This window comes from Colobus angolensis, unplaced genomic scaffold, assembly GCF_000951035.1.
Source record: "Colobus angolensis palliatus isolate OR3802 unplaced genomic scaffold, Cang.pa_1.0 Scaffold56, whole genome shotgun sequence".
In the NCBI taxonomy this organism is placed as follows: Eukaryota; Metazoa; Chordata; class Mammalia; order Primates; family Cercopithecidae; genus Colobus; species Colobus angolensis.
In genome coordinates, this window is record NW_012119154.1 from 4,132,485 (window position 1) to 4,148,201 (window position 15,717).

The 15,717-nt window shown below is 37.0% G+C and overlaps 1 protein-coding gene across 1 annotated transcript in view; it reads left to right on the forward strand.

Annotated features, from left to right (window-relative positions):
- The window catches only part of STT3B (STT3B, subunit of the oligosaccharyltransferase complex (catalytic)), a 103,707-nt gene that overhangs the window by 26,227 nt on the left and 61,763 nt on the right, over positions 1-15,717 (forward strand). The gene's annotated exons all lie outside the window — the stretch shown is intronic.

A 15,717-nucleotide genomic window follows, 5' to 3' on the forward strand; every position in this document is an offset into this window, starting at 1 on the left:
AGTTTATCAGTTTCCTGTAGATTCTCTAGTATAGTTGTTCTTAATAGTCTCTGATGATCTTTTGTATTTCTGTGGTACTAATTTGTAGCGTCTTTTCACTTCTGATTATAGTTGGGTCTTTCTCTTTTTTCTTGGTTAGTCTAGGAAGTGCCTTATTGATTTTTTTTTTTTTAATCTTTTCAAAAGAACCAGCTTTTTGTTTCTGTCTCATTAATTCTTTGGGGTGTCTGTGTGTGTCTTTCATTTAGTTCTGCTCTGGCTTTTATGGTTTCTTTGCTTCTGATTTGGGATTTGGTTTGTTCTTTTCTAACTCCTTGAGGTGCATTATTAGATTGTTTATTTGGAGTCTTTGTATTTTTTTTTTTTTGATGTAGGTGTTTATTGCTGTAAACTTATTTCTTAGCATGGTTTTTGCTGTTTCTTACAGGTTTGGGTGTGTCATGTTTAGATTTTTGTTCCAATAAATTTTTTTGATTTTCTCTTTTAAAATTTTTTCCTTCACCCAGTGGCCATTCAGGAGCATGTTGTTTAAGTTTCACGTATTTGTACAGTTTTCAAGGTTCCTCTTGTTATTAATTTCTTATTTTGTTGTGGTCTGAGAAGATACTTGATATTGTTTCTTTTTTAATTCGTTAAGACTTGTTTTGTCTTCTATTTTATGGTCTATCCTGGAGAATGTTTCTTGTGCTAATCAGAATAATGTGTATTCTGTAGCTGTTGAATGAAATGTTCATGTCTGTTAAGTACATTTTGTCTAATTTGCAGTTTAAATCCAGTGTTTCTTTGTTAACTTTGTCTACATGATCTATCTAATGGTGAGAGTGGATTATTAAAAGTCGCCAACTATTATTGTATTGGACTATATCTCTTCCATTAAATCTAGTAATACTTGCTTTATATATCTGGGTGTTCCAGTGTTGGGTGCATATATATTTAGAACTGTTATTTCCTCTAGTTGAATCCGTTATCATTATATAATTACCTTGTCTCTTTTTACTGTTTTTTTTGACTTAAAGCCTGATTTATCTAAGGATAGGTACTCGTGCTCAGTTTTGGTTTCCATTTGCATTGAATATCTGAATATCTTTCCCTTTACTTTCAGTCTATATGTCTCTTCACAGGTGAGATAAGTTTCTTGTAGGCAGCATATAGTTGGGTCTTTTATTTTTTAATTCATTCAGCCAGTGTATGTCTTTCAAGTGGAAAGTTTAATCCATTTACATTCAGGGTTATTATTAATATGTGGGGGTTTATTCCTGTTATTTTATTAATTGATTTCTGGTTATTTTGTTCTGTTCTTTCTCTCATAATTTATTGTGGTTTGGTGGTTTTATGTAGTAGTGGTAACATTTGAGTCTTTTCTTTCTTTGTGTGTTGCTTTGCCAGTGGTTTTTATATTTTTGTGTGTTTTCATGGTGGTAGATACTGTCCTTTCACTTCCAGATTAAGTACTCCCTTGAGCATTTCTTGTAGGCTAGTGCAGTGGTTATGGATTTTCTCAGCTTTTGCTTGTCTGGAAAATATTTTATTTCTCCTTCATTTATGAAGGATAGTTTTGCTAGATATAGTATCATTGGTTGGCAATTTGTTTCTTTCAGCACTTTCAGTACATCATCCCTTTCTGTCCTGGCCTATAAGTTTCTGCTAAGAAATCTCTTGTTAGTCTTATGGGGGTTTTTTTGTAAGTGGCTAGACTCTTTTCTCTTGCTGTTTGTGGAATTCTCTCCTTGTGTTTGACTTTCGACAGTTTGACTGTAATGTGTTGTGGATAGAACATTTTGCATTGTATCTGTTTGCAGATTTCTGAGCCTCATGTGTCTGGATGTCCAAATCTCTTGCTAGACTTGGGAAGTTTTCATCATTATTTTGTTACATAGGCTTTTGAAATCTTTTGTTTTCTCTTTACCTTCTAGGACACTGAAAATTTTAATATTTGTTCACTTTATGTTGTCTTTTACGAAGACTTTGTTCATTTTTAAAATTTATTTCTTTATTTTTGTCTGACTAGGTTATTTCAAAAGACGTCTAAGTTCTGAGAGTATTTCTTCTGCTCCATCCTAGTCTGTCATTGAAGGTTTCATATGTATTTTGTATTTCATTCAATGAATTCTTCTAGAATTTCAGTTTGATTCTTTTTTATGATATCTACCTCATTAGTAAATTTCTCATTCATATCCTGAATTGTTTTTCTGATTTCTTTAGTTTTCTGATTTCTTTATATTGTTTTTCAGAATTCTCTTGTATCTTACTGAGTTTTTTTTAGAGTAAATAAATTGGGTTCTTTTTCTGGGGTTGTGTGAATTTTTTTTTCAAAGTTTTTTATTTTTTAAAAAAAATTTTATGGGTACACAAGTATGTATATTTATGGGATACATGAGATATTTTGATATAGACATGCAATGTGAAATAAGCTCATCTTGGAGAATGGGGTATCTCTCCCCTCAAGCATTAATCATTTTAAGTTACAGACAATTCAATTACATTCTTTAAGTTATTTTAAAATATACGATTAGCTTATTATTGACTGTAGTCACCCTATTGTGCTGTCACATAGGTCTTATTCATTCATGCTGGAAATTTTTTTGTGTGTGTCCATTTAACCATCCCCACATCCCCCCCAAACCCCCAACTACTCTTCCCAGCCACTGTTAGCCATCTTTCTACTCCTGTGTCCATAAGTTTGTTGTGAATTTTTTTTTGAATGGGATCTGTTGCTGGATAATTACTGTGTTCTTTTGGAGGTGTATCATATTTTCTTTTTTATGTTTCCACTTTGGTATCTGCACATCTGGTGTAATGGCATTTTTTGACATTGCTTTTGTTGGAGAGAATTTTTTCTGAAGATACATCTATGGTGTTGGTTGGATATGGCACTTTGATTTTGATTCTGTGTGTGTGTCTAGTGTGTAGTCTCCATATGATTTTCTTTTTTCTGTAAACAGCATTAGTGTGTCTGTGATTTCCCCAGGGGCTTAAGATGTGGTTGTTAGTGGAGGCTGTGGTGAAGTTTTGATGGGGTCAGGGATACCAGGTGTGACAGTCTTTTGGACCCAGTGGTGGCAGCAGTGAACTGAGCATCCCATCAGTGTTTTGGCCCCAGGGCAGCTTATGCCAGTGACAGTGTTCTTGCATCCAGGCTGATTTTAGGCCTCCAGGTGGCCTGCTAAGGTGCTGGGATTGCAGTGGTGGGTCATGCAAGTGGGCAGTTTCTCGAGCCCCTGGGCAGCAGGTGTAGCATGGGCGATTGCAGTAGCAGCGGTGGACAACTCCCTGGAACCTAAGTGTCTGTGCTGGTATTGTGGTGGCTGCAGTGAGTTCGGCAGGCTGGTCCCCAGACCTGGAGGTGATGCATGAGTGTGGGTCCTAGCTCTGCTGGTAGTGGCAGGTTAAGTGAGCCTGACCTCAGACCCTGGTAGTAGTGTTCAGGTGTCACTGGTGGTGGACTTGGTGAGTCCAGAGATCATCCACACCTTGGATTGTGTGTTTGGGTACTTGTTTTGGTGGGGGCATGGAGCTGGCTGGGTGGTCCGCCTGGCAGTGGTAGGCAAGGGATGGGTGATCCCCAGTTTGTGGAATGCTCAGGAGGGGCTAGCAGCAGCTGCATTGCACCCCTGCTCTACTAGGGAAGGTGAGGTTGCTTTCCCTGAGAGTAGCTGTAGGCTGGCAACTGGAATGGCATGGGTTTCCTGCCTTGGCTCTGCAGCAACCTTGGCACTTCACCCAGGCTGGAATGTAGTAGGCACGATCTTGGCTTACTGCAACCTCCGCCTCCCTCAAGTGGCTGTAAGCAATGGAATTTCTCCTTAGGGCAGCTAAAAATTCACAGTCGCCCTCTACTGCGGGGGCAGCAGTATCCCTGCCTTGTGATGGCCCTGGCAGCTGGGCAGGATGCAGTTTGGTGAGTCCTGTTCTCAAAAGGGCACCATGTTGTAGCTGCTTAGGTTTCAGTGATTCATGGGATCCAGCATGAGCTGTCTCTCTGGAGCAGTGCCTTCGCATGGACTTCAGGCAGCTCCCTGTGTTAGTTTTGGGACCTGAGAGGGTAAAGGAGCTCTCCTGTTGCTAGGATTTTAGGAGTCCTAGTGGTTCCAGTGGGAATGTAGACCTCTGGGGGGGTCTCTCACCCCTTGTCTACATTACAAGCCACTCCAGCCTCCTAGCTGATCCCAGCTGAACAGGCTTCCTTGTTTCCCTCTTTTTCCTTGCTTTTGATGCTTCCCATCACTACTCTGTTGAATTTCATTGTTCTCTCTCAGGTGATCTTTTTTACTCCCTACTGTGGTTCCTCTCCATGGAAGAGACAAGTACCAGATACATCTAGTCAGCCATCTTCAGCATTGATTTTTGTTGGTTTTGATTGCTTATCTAAACTATAATAGTGCAAATTATTTTAGTATGCATGGTGAGTGCCTTTAACATTCAGTCATTTAACAGGTATTTTTTGTGTGATAACTATACACCAGACACAGTACTAAGCATTTGGAATATGTAGAAGGACCTTTGTTGTGATGGAGCTTATTTTTCAGATAGGCAAGCAAACAAGTAAATAAAAAGATCAAGATAATTTTAGTTAGTGATAAAGGCTATTAAAAAAAGGAATATGCTAACTAGTGTTTGATGTGTTTGTAGACCGTGGCTATAGGGCCACTACTGTAGATTGAGAAGTGAAAGAAGGCCTTTCTGAGATAATATTTGTACTAAAATTAGAATGACAAGGAATTGGGGCCCTGCGAAGATCTGGGTTAAGAGCATTTCTCTCAGCAGAAAAAAAGTTGGTATGTTGCAGGAACAGAAATAATACCCCTGTGGCCAGGATAGAGTTAGAACTAAGTGGTATGAATAGTGTTAGGATAGAGCCAGAACAAGTGTTGAAATTGGTTAATTGTGGAAATTAAACCCTTATTCAGACTTCTTTTTTTAAGACGGAGTCTTGCTCTATCACCCAGGCTGGAGTGTAGTAGGCACGATCTTGGCTTACTGCAGCCTCCGCCTCCCAGGTTCAAGCGATTCTTCTGCTTCAGCCTCCTGAGTAGCTGGCTGCCCCAGGTGATTTCCATTTCTATATGCAATACTAAATGGTTCTCTGAGTGATTGTTGATGAAAGACTTCAGAGGTCAGAACATGAACCGGGACCCAAACAGCATTGAATAAAGTATATGGTAGTATTCCCTGAATGAAAATTTAATTAAACTAGTTACACTATCTTAGTGCCCTCTACCTGAATAGTGTATTTCTATATAAAAAAAAGTTTACCTTAGTAAAGTGGGGATGTTTAAACATTTCACATAATTTATAACCTCACACTGGCACTAAATCACTTTGCTTGGGGGGCAGTTGTGTAAGAATGCTTTAAAATTGGGTCATATATAAAATATTTCGGAGGAGCTTTAACACATATTTTATTGGCTTTACTAGATATACCAGGCACTGGCCTTGGTGCTAGGAGTTGGAAGGTTGATTCCTTCATATTTGCCCAGAGGCAAAATGATGTGACATAGACCCCTGGCTTTCCTACTTTGACTTGTGTAACCTCGAGCAAGAGCAGGTTACTTAACCTCTCTGTGCTTCCATCTTCTTTTCTGTAAACAGGGAATGACAATAATATGCATCTCAGTAAGTTGTCATAAAGATCAAATTATTAATAACAAAGTATTTAAGGCATAATAACCACTCATTAAATGTTAACAACTTATTGATTTTGTTGTCATCATTTTCTTAGGCTGGGGATTTCTTTCTCAAGGACCTTCCAATCCAATGGAGGAGACAAATCTGTAAATCAGTGCTATTTTGTATATTAGTTTAGAAAAGGTAGCATACAAGGTGCAAAGTTCATCAGGGATATAAAGGAAGGATTGCCAATAAAAAGTAAAATACGATTTTTTAATTTCAGTGGAAGAGGAGAAACAATCATACTTTAAATTCCTGGGGGATTAGAAAGTACCTGATGACAAGAAAGAGGAAGAGATTCTGAAGCAATTGTTAAACTTTAAATCCCATAAATAATTTATTCAAATCAAAATACCAATATATAATAATTATGGTGATAATAATGGAAGTTCTGTATCTCTTGGAAGATGTTGCAAATAACGGACAATAGAAACAATAGGCTTAATCTTTTAACATGCCTGCCTGTCTTCTTTCCTTTCTTGCATTTTCTTGTTCTTTCTTTTTTTCATGAGAAATTGTACTTTACTTTCTCTCAGATTTGTTATTGATCCATGTATAACGTGTATTATAAAGATGAACTGGCCTTTTTAGACCAAATAGAAATTCCTGTTTCTTGTTTTTATGTCTCATAAATAGAGTTGTAAAAGCAGAAAGGAAAAATTGTGTGAGAACAAATACTTTTCCATTTCTTCATTCTTCTTGTTACTCTTAGTATTCAAATGATAGCAGGCAGACATTATATTTCTCATTGGGCAATCTCCAAAGTAGTTGTGTAACATGTGATAAACTTGGCTGTGATCAGAGGAGGGATTGAGATAAAATAAGCGTTTGTTGGTTGAAAGAGGAAAGAGGTGTTGTACATTTTTTTGATAATAAAGTGTACACATACTTACACATAACCTTGTAAGAACTAAACTTGCAGAAGTAAAGATGACAAGTTATAGCTCACTGGGAAGAGTTCAGTTATTTGAAAATTGACAGTGGTTGAATTGGTTAATATAAGAAGTATGAGAAGGGTGCCAAAAAGGAGAGAAATGTGAGCTAGAGATAGGGACTACTTGGCTTTGTTTCTTTGTGAGAGTCACACTTACTGGAGGATTTGTTTGGTAAAACCAACAATTATGTATGACTCTTATAAGATGGTGAATGAGGATGGTTTTACTGGTCAAGCAGTACTTAATAAAGGTTTCTGGCCATGATTTTTAAAAAGGCATACCTATACCAAAGAATTGAAATCTGAAATGATGCAGTCAGACATATATTAGACTTCTCTGTCCTTTTATTTCCAAAGTAACTTTAGAAAGGGCATAAGCTTTAAGGTTCAAAGTTGCATCTTAACAGATCTTAAGAGAATTGCACCAGTGGTTTTTGTTTTAGATATTTTAAACATATGTAGATACAGATCTACAGATATGCTTGCCATTGTTTTCAAACACTTGTTTAGCATTTGAATCCTTTCTTCAAATGAGTTTGTACAAAAGCCCCATATATAAATAGACAAATAGGTAAGGTTATATTAGATGGTACCGTATTTCTTTCAAAACTGTATGTCTATTCAGGTACCCCACTCTTGTCTGGAATCCCTGAGATACCGGGAACAGTTAGAAATCTTTAAGGTTCACAGTGCCCAGAAGGTGATACAAATGATTTACCTGCATTAATTGCCCTGTTGCTGTTTGGAATCACCTTGTGATCATGCTTAAGAATGTGGGTACCAGAGTCAAAGCTGCCATGATCAAATCCCGTGTTGACCACTTCATGGCTGTATGACTTTGGACAACCTGTGTTACATATTGTACTTTAGTCTAATCATCTGTATAGTGTCCTGCCTCAAAGGAGTGTGTATGTGTGTGATGATTAAATGAAAAATATTGTCATAGTGTCTGTCTGACATATTTTTTTAAAATAATTGTGCAGAAGTAGTGTACACAACATAAATTACCACTTCCCCTCTTGAACATCTTTTTCTTGGTTAAACACACCATTTCTCTACCTCAAGGACTTTGCACTTGATAGTTTCTTTGCCTGGGACAGCTCTTTAACTCTCTGGAATGCTGGTTACCCCCATCCTTAAAGACTTCACAGATGTTTTAAGATAGGATTTATACCCTGCTTAAAGCAATCTCTACCCCTTCCTCCTTCCCTTCCCATTTTACTCTTCTATTACTCTGAATCTTTCCTCCCCTACTCCCGCCAGCTCTTGTTTCAATCTGTAATTACCTGGTCTATGTTTATTGTATTTAGGTTCCAAAAGAGCAGAATTTGCCTGTGTTTCCAGTGCTCTATTTCCAGGGCCTAACAGAAACCTGGTACACTCTGGTTGCTTAAGGAGTTTTTTGAAAACATGATTATTACCTTGTAAAAATGAAAACAAATCAATGCCAGATACAGACTAACCACCTTTAGAGGCACGTATTTTTCTAGTATCTTGTCATACAAGACTTTCTGGGAGTCTCTTAGAGCTTTGCTGTCAAACTGACATTATGTTCTCTCTGTCCATGGGAGACAGCCCTGAGCCCTCATTTGGAGCCCATGTGTGGTTATTTTGATAGACAGAAACTTTAGTTAACCTGTTTGTCAACTCAGAGCAAGTTAGGACCCTGGCTTTGCTTGGCCTTAAGGGGGAGCTGTGTTGAAATGTAATACTTGGTACAGTGCTCCATCCCGCTGCCTTTTGCTGCACCTCTTTCCTCTTTTACCCTCCTTTACTACTAACATTTGCTGTTCTTTCATCACCATCATTGATCAAAGCTTCTTTCCTTCTTTTTCTTGTTTTTTTTTTTTTTTTCTGTTCCTGACTGATTCTTTTCTGTTTGTTGGATTTAATTTGCAAAGGCTAAATTAAACCAGATTTGTGTTGTCTTGTTAAAATTACATTTGTGAACTGAACGTTTTTGGAATGTGGGACATGTTTGTCTCTCATTGTGGCCGTAGCATTATGGCTAACAATATGTTGTTCTTCCACTTAATTTATTCTTAGGCATCTCCAATTATTAATATTTCTTTCTTATACGGCGTCACTTTTAATGAGGACTGAAAATGTTAATTAAACATACGAAACCCTTTGCCACCTCAAAATTTCTTTTTAAGGTATAAAAGCCTTAGGTTAATTTTAAGGCTGAGATATAATTTTTAATTTTTTATAATTATTATGGGTACATAATAGGTTTGTCTATTTGTGGGGTACATGTGATGTTTTGATACCAGCATACCATGTGTAGCAGTCAAATCCAGGTAATTGGTGTAGTCATCACTTCACGCACTTATCATTTCTTTGTTTTAGAAGCATTTCAATTCCAATCTTTTAGTTATTTTAAAATATGTGATAAATTATTTGTTGTGCTATCAATTACTAGATCTTTTTCTTAAATACTAGATCTTATTCATCCTAAGTATATTTTTGTATCCGTTACCCCTCCCCACATTTTGCCCCCCCTCTCTACTACCTTTCCCAGCCTCTGGTAATCATCTTTCTGCTCTCTATCTCCATGAGTTCAATTGTTTTAATTTTTAGCTTTCACATACGAGATATAACATGCAAAATTTGTCCTTCCATGCCTGGCTTATTTTACTTAACATAATGACCTCTCCAGTTCCATCCAGGTTATTGTAAATGACTGAATCTCATTCTTTTCTTTATGGCTAAATAGTACTTTATTGAATATAAGTACCACATTTTCTTTATTCATTCATCTGATGATAGACACTTAGGTTGCTTCCAAATCTTGGCTATTATGAATAATGCTGCAATACACACGAGAGTGCAGGTGTCTCTTTGGTGTACTGATTTTCTTTCTTTGGATATGTACCTAGCAGTGGGATTGCTGGATTATATTGTAGTTCTGTTTGTTTTTTTGAGGAACCTCCATACTGTTCTTCATAGTGGCTGTACTAATTTGCATTTCCACCAACAGTGTAGTACTGTTCCCCCTTCCCCACATCGTCCCCAGCATTTGTTACTGCCTGTCTTTTGGACACAAACCATTTCAGCTGAGGTGAGATGTTATCTGATTATAGTTTTGATTTGCATTTTTCTGGTGATTAATGATGTTGAACATCTTTTCATATATCTGTTGGCCGTTTATAGAGATGTAATTTTTTTAACCTAAGATTAAAAGTATGTTGTGGTATTTTGCTTCAGGACATAATCATGAGATTTCTTTGTTGTTATTTTCAGTGTAAATGAGGTGTATCAGTATAATATAAGATGAAATAAATCTGAAACCAAATGTATCAAATGATTGGATCTCTGACAAGGTCTATGGAAGGAAAATGCAAAGGCAGCTCCTTGTGACTTCCCCTCTGTATTTGTAAAACCCCTGGTTTACAAATAGGTTGATATTCCTAGTGTTTATGTCAGGAAATAATACAGTATTTATTGAATACACCTACCAGCTCATAAAGTTCTATTTATTATAAGGACATATTTGTAAATATATGTATAGATATAAGCTATATCTATGTATATATAACCTTTATTATGGAAAATTTCAAACATACAGCAAAGTAGAACTAATACTGCAATGAACCTCCATGAATACATCACTCAGCTTCAATAGTTTTCAATCTGTGATTCATCTATAACTCTCTCCTTTCAGCTATTTAAATATTTTTAAAAATAATGTAAGTAGGACATGCCAAAATTGAAGACTACCTTTGTACACACAGGTGTTTGAGTTTAATGAAGAAGGGAATAGAAGACAAAAATTAAAGTAAGTGTTGATACTAGTATGCTAAAAAGGGGTAATTAGCTAAGCAAGTATTAATTGAACTTCATGAGTGAACTGCCAGTAACTATGAGAAAACTCCAGGATACAAAAATTACTGAGAAAAGGTAATTCATTGTGAGGTGAACTTCCATAGAGGTTCCAACATGTTTTAAGAGCAGAAATTAAGGTAGACTGGGAGGAGGAGGAGGAAACATTAGAAAAGACTTCTTAAAAAATGATTAGGAACTTCAGGTCTGAGATGATCGTATGAAGAAGTGAGAATAAAGTACTTGGCTATGGCATGTTTCTATGTAGACAGAGCCAAGGGCTAAGGAAAAGACCATACTAAAATATCTCAAAAAGCAGGTGTGATAAATAGATTCAGTTTTTAGTTATTCTAAAAATGGAATGGAAAAGAGTAGTTACAGGATCAATATGATCAATCCAAGTGCCTTTTTTTTTTTTAATGATATAAACAACTTTTATTCAGGAATTAATGCAAGAGACACCTAAGTATGGAACTGGGCTCAATTCTGAGTACAACAATGGAAGATTTATAGTCAAGGAGCAGGGATAGGGTCAGTGGGTAGAAAACACGGATGTAGGGAGAAGAGGATGTAAGGAAAGGAGTACAGGGATTCTGGCTAAACTGGCTTTACAGGGATTCTTGCTGAAGGCAGGCCAGGGTGACCAGATACCACCTGGGGGATTCTGGCGATAAGGAATTTCATCATATTGAGGTAATCAGAGATGGAGGGTGGGGATTCTTTCTGAACTGACTTAACAGCATTCTTGCTGTAACTAGGCAGTCCAGGCCCAGCACGAACAGACACTGAAGCCCAGGGTTGAAGCCTAGTTGAGAAAAGGGTTTACAGGTACCTAATATTTGGTCAAGAGGAGAGTATTTGTCAACTAGCAAGAAAAAATCACATAGGTATTGCTATATCTTCTGACATGAACAGGCAGCTCTAATCCTGTGTAGACTGCACTGTCCAGAGATAATCACACTATAGGTTTTATTAAGTGGATTTTAAGGGTAGTCTTACGGGGGAAAAAGGGAGAAAAAGTGTTACGGGAAAGCCTCATGCATTTTTTTTTTTTTTTGAAGGAGGTGTAGAAAAGAGAAGCAGGTAAGCCAGTTATGTCTTCAATACTTTGAGGAAGCACTAGGTATCTAAGTATTTTCAGTATCACTAAGGGCTTTATTTTATTCTAGGAAAATGAATTATAGTGCCTACTATATTCACAACCTTTGCACAATTCTCATGCCCATCATCTTCTACTCACAGCACATGCAAAGAAGCCAGAATAGCCCTATTTTATCTCATATGACCCTGCGCTTTTGGCTACAGGTATTGGATTATGAGCATAGGATCTCATGGCAGCCAACACACACAGATTGTCTGTTACCTATGATGTGTGACTTTGTATGAAATGATTTGAGCCAATCATATTCTTACTCATATTTACATGAACTGAGGAATAGAAAATCAGGCAGCTAAAGCTGGAGGAAACAGAGAAGTCCTTGAGATAGATTTGGAGCCATGTATTAGGCTCATATGCCTTATATTTGCTTTGGATTGAATTGTTAATGTTCCAACTGAGGTATCCTGGGAATTTGCAGGAATGAAAATAATCAGACTATGCTTTGTTTGGTAACAACTCAATCTGTAACGTAAGTTCATGGTATGTTATAAACTTAGATTAGGTGAGGAATGCAAGCAGTTTTTTTATGTAGTTACTCAACCTTGAACCAGAATTTTCTCTTAGGCCCCAAACAAACTTCTGTATCATTTAATTGTAGAATTTAACAGTAAGGAAAACTTTTTAAAAAAACATTTACTCTTTGACACTTATCTCTGTAAGTCAAATTGTTTTTGCAATTTTGTGAACCAAAACAAAATACAGAAGTAGATTCGTGACATGGTTGGCATCATTGCAACTGTGATCTCTAACGTCAAGTTTAAGATTTTTGTGTTCATTGAAACAATGTAATTGTTCTTACTGTTGACTAAATGTTGTAAGTTTGAACTTACATTTATATTTTTAAAAATATTCTTGGCCTGATGCAATGGCTCACGCCTGTAACCCCAACACTTTGAGAAGCTGAAGCTAGAGGGTCGCCTGAGCCTAAGAGTTGGACACCAGCCTGGGCAACAAAGCAAGACCTCATCTCTACAAAGCATAAAACATTAGCTGGGTGTGATGGCACATACCTGTAATCCTAGCTACTTGGGAGGCTCTGGTCAGAGGATCAATTGAGCCTTGGAGGCTGACGCTGCAGCTGTGATCACGCCACTGCACTGCAGAAGCATGGGCAACAGAAACAAAATTCTCATATCCTTTGAGTTTGTGAAGTACCAGATGCTGTGCTTGGTGTTGGAGACACAGTGGTGTCTTATTTGAATAGGTATTAATCAAGGAAACTAATGTGAAATTTTATATATGTCAAGATGAAAAAGTGACAGAATCTCTTAGAAATGTGTTGAAGTTTGCAGGATGAGTTAACTGGGATAGGGAGGGAGACACCAGTGATCCAGGCAGAGGGGATTAGCAGTCTTAACGATCCTGTGACAGGAAGGAATGAGGTGAGCCTGGAGGACTGAAAGATGGAAAGAAGAGAGGTAATATGGTGTGAGATGAGATTAGAGTTATGTATGAGGTAGACTGTGTGGTTTTGACCATTATGTTAAGAAGTGGAGGTTTCTCTGCTTAAATTTTAAAGCAATGAAGTCTTTGAATAATTCAGAGAGTTGCAATATGATCACATTTACATTTTGAAAAGAGCTTCCTCCTTGTGGCGGAGTGCACAGATTGGGGAACTAGAAGGTGGGCAGAATGGATGTAAAGAGACCAGTTAGAGGCTATTTCAGTAGTCTAGTTAAAAGATGATAGCTTGGATTACAGTGCTAGTAGCAGAATAAGAAAATAGTTTACAGATTTCAGAGATATTTAGGAAGTTAAGTGACAGCCTTGTTTTGATTTTTGTATAGGATGTGAGAGAGAAGGAACTTTCAAAAATGACACCTGGGTTTCTTCAGCTCAGGTGGTGGTAAGAGAATACTGAAAGCAGATATAGTGTATATATTTGTTTTAGGATTGGATGGTAGGTGTCTGATCATGAGTTTAGTTGAATGTGAAGTCTGAGATGCCTTTGTGACATTCAAGAAGAACATACCACATGAATAGTTACATAACACTGGTTTGGACATGAGAAGAAAGATCTAGGTAGGGAGATAATATTAGTGAATTGTGGGCATACTGGTAATAACTGAAGACTTGGGTGTGAATGACATCTTTTGGGCAGCAATTTCAGAGTGAATTAATAAGAGGATCTTAGGTAGAGGAGGCTACCTATGCAGAAAACAAAGAAGATTAGAGAGGTGGGAGTAAAAAATCAAGAGACTGTTGTAGTCATTAAAGCCAAGGAAGAATGATTTGATAAAGAAGCCAAGAATTATATAAAATGGAAAGTGAAAAATACTTGTCAGGAAAACTTTATGAGGTTGGACTCTCATGGTTCCTGGTTTTTAAAACGTGTTATTAATAGACCCTTGAAGTCAGTTTTTTAAAATGAAAAATTAGGTTGAAAATTTAAAACCTTGGTATTCTTGCTAAAATACTAGGCCTCTTCCATTAAAATATTTTCAGAAGTTTCAGTGGGATATTACTTTTTCTGGTATATACTCAACTTTGTATGGTGAATCTCTTCCTTACATAGTTTAACTGTTGTTTATGAGCTTAACTGGGTAGAGCTATTTTTAGTTTTGCTTCTATTGCTAATCCAGGCGTTTGGGTCTTGTTTTCAGTGTTAATTTCTTGTCTTGGGGATTCTTTGTAAATTTAGACCCTTAATGCATAACACAACGTTTAATTTAGCTTTTTTTTTATTGGAACCTTTAAAGCCTTTAGATGGAGAAGAACTTTGTCACTTTCATGGTGGTGGCTAGATTGTTTTCCATCTTTCACTAGGCAGCCTTTCCGTAATCCTGGCTTTGTAAATACAGTCACTACTTTGTTTCTGGGATTTGAAGATATCCTTTTTTAAATTCTGATCTGGTAAATACTTCTTGGAGGAGGAAGGGAGCAGGGTAGCATTTCTAGCATTAGCTTAGTTTTACATGTTATTGGCACACAGTTACTACTTAAAATTCTGATTTTAAAATTCCCCTCAGAAATTTGGATATATTACTCTATTGCCTTATAGCAATCCAGTGGTTCCACTGAGAAATAAGGTATTAATCTGATTTTGTCATTCCTTTGTAGAAAACCTTTCTCTCTGAAGTAATGATTTTAAGTTGTGCTTTAGTGTTTTGAAATGTATTGGGATGTGTATGCTCTGTGGAGCATAGTCTTTTTTTTTTTTCCAATCAGTGTAAGAACTAGACTACTTAAATTTTTTTCATTCTTTTTATCTCGTTCTAATTCGCTCTTCATTTTTGTCCTTTACGCTATTTAGCCTATCTTTTAGTTTATCTTGGCAATTATAATTTTGCCATTCAAAATCTTAAATGGATCCTTTATCTTAAGTCTGTTTCGTTACAGTAACTATAGCCTTTAAGTGTTTCAGAGATGCTGTATTGTTTACTTATAGCTACAGTGGTACTATCATAGGTACTGTTGTTAATCCCTGTTTTCACATGAAGAAACTAGAATGCAGAGAACATAAGTAACTTGCCCAACCAAGGTCACATAGCTAGTCAGTGTGGAACTAACATTCAAACCCATGCAGTATGATGCTAGAACCTGACCTCTCAACCTCTTGATTATGCTTCCTTTCAGGTCTGAAAGTTTAATATTAATAACTCTTTCAGAGTTAATATAATTCTGGGTTATATTAACCCTCTGACTATATTAATTCTTGTTTCTGTTTCTACAGTATTAATTTTTCTGTTTGTTGATTTTAATATTTAACTGTCATGGTGCTCTTCTCAAATGTTTGATTTTTTTGGATGTGTTGCTTATTTTAGTATTCAGAAAGACTGTAAAAATGCTACAAAGCTTGCATCTAGTGATTGTTGGAGTTGAGATCATAACTTGCTGCTGGAAAGGATGTATCAAACTGATCTGGGGTGTAAGGATTTCCTGTTGGTCTTGTATCCAGCATTGTTCTGCTTCTTGACTCACTTGTCTACATGTAGTGCTTCTACCTCAGGCAGACACCTCTGATGCCCACTTCCCTACTTCGCAGTAGTAGGGGAAGGGGATTGACCTGACTGAGTATATGTAATGGCATTACCCTGAGGATTGCTCCAGGCTTTTCTCCTGCCCATCACAGCTGCTTTATATTAAACATGGACTATCCCTGGAGTTGCCCTCTGTGGTTTGTGGTTTTCTTCTG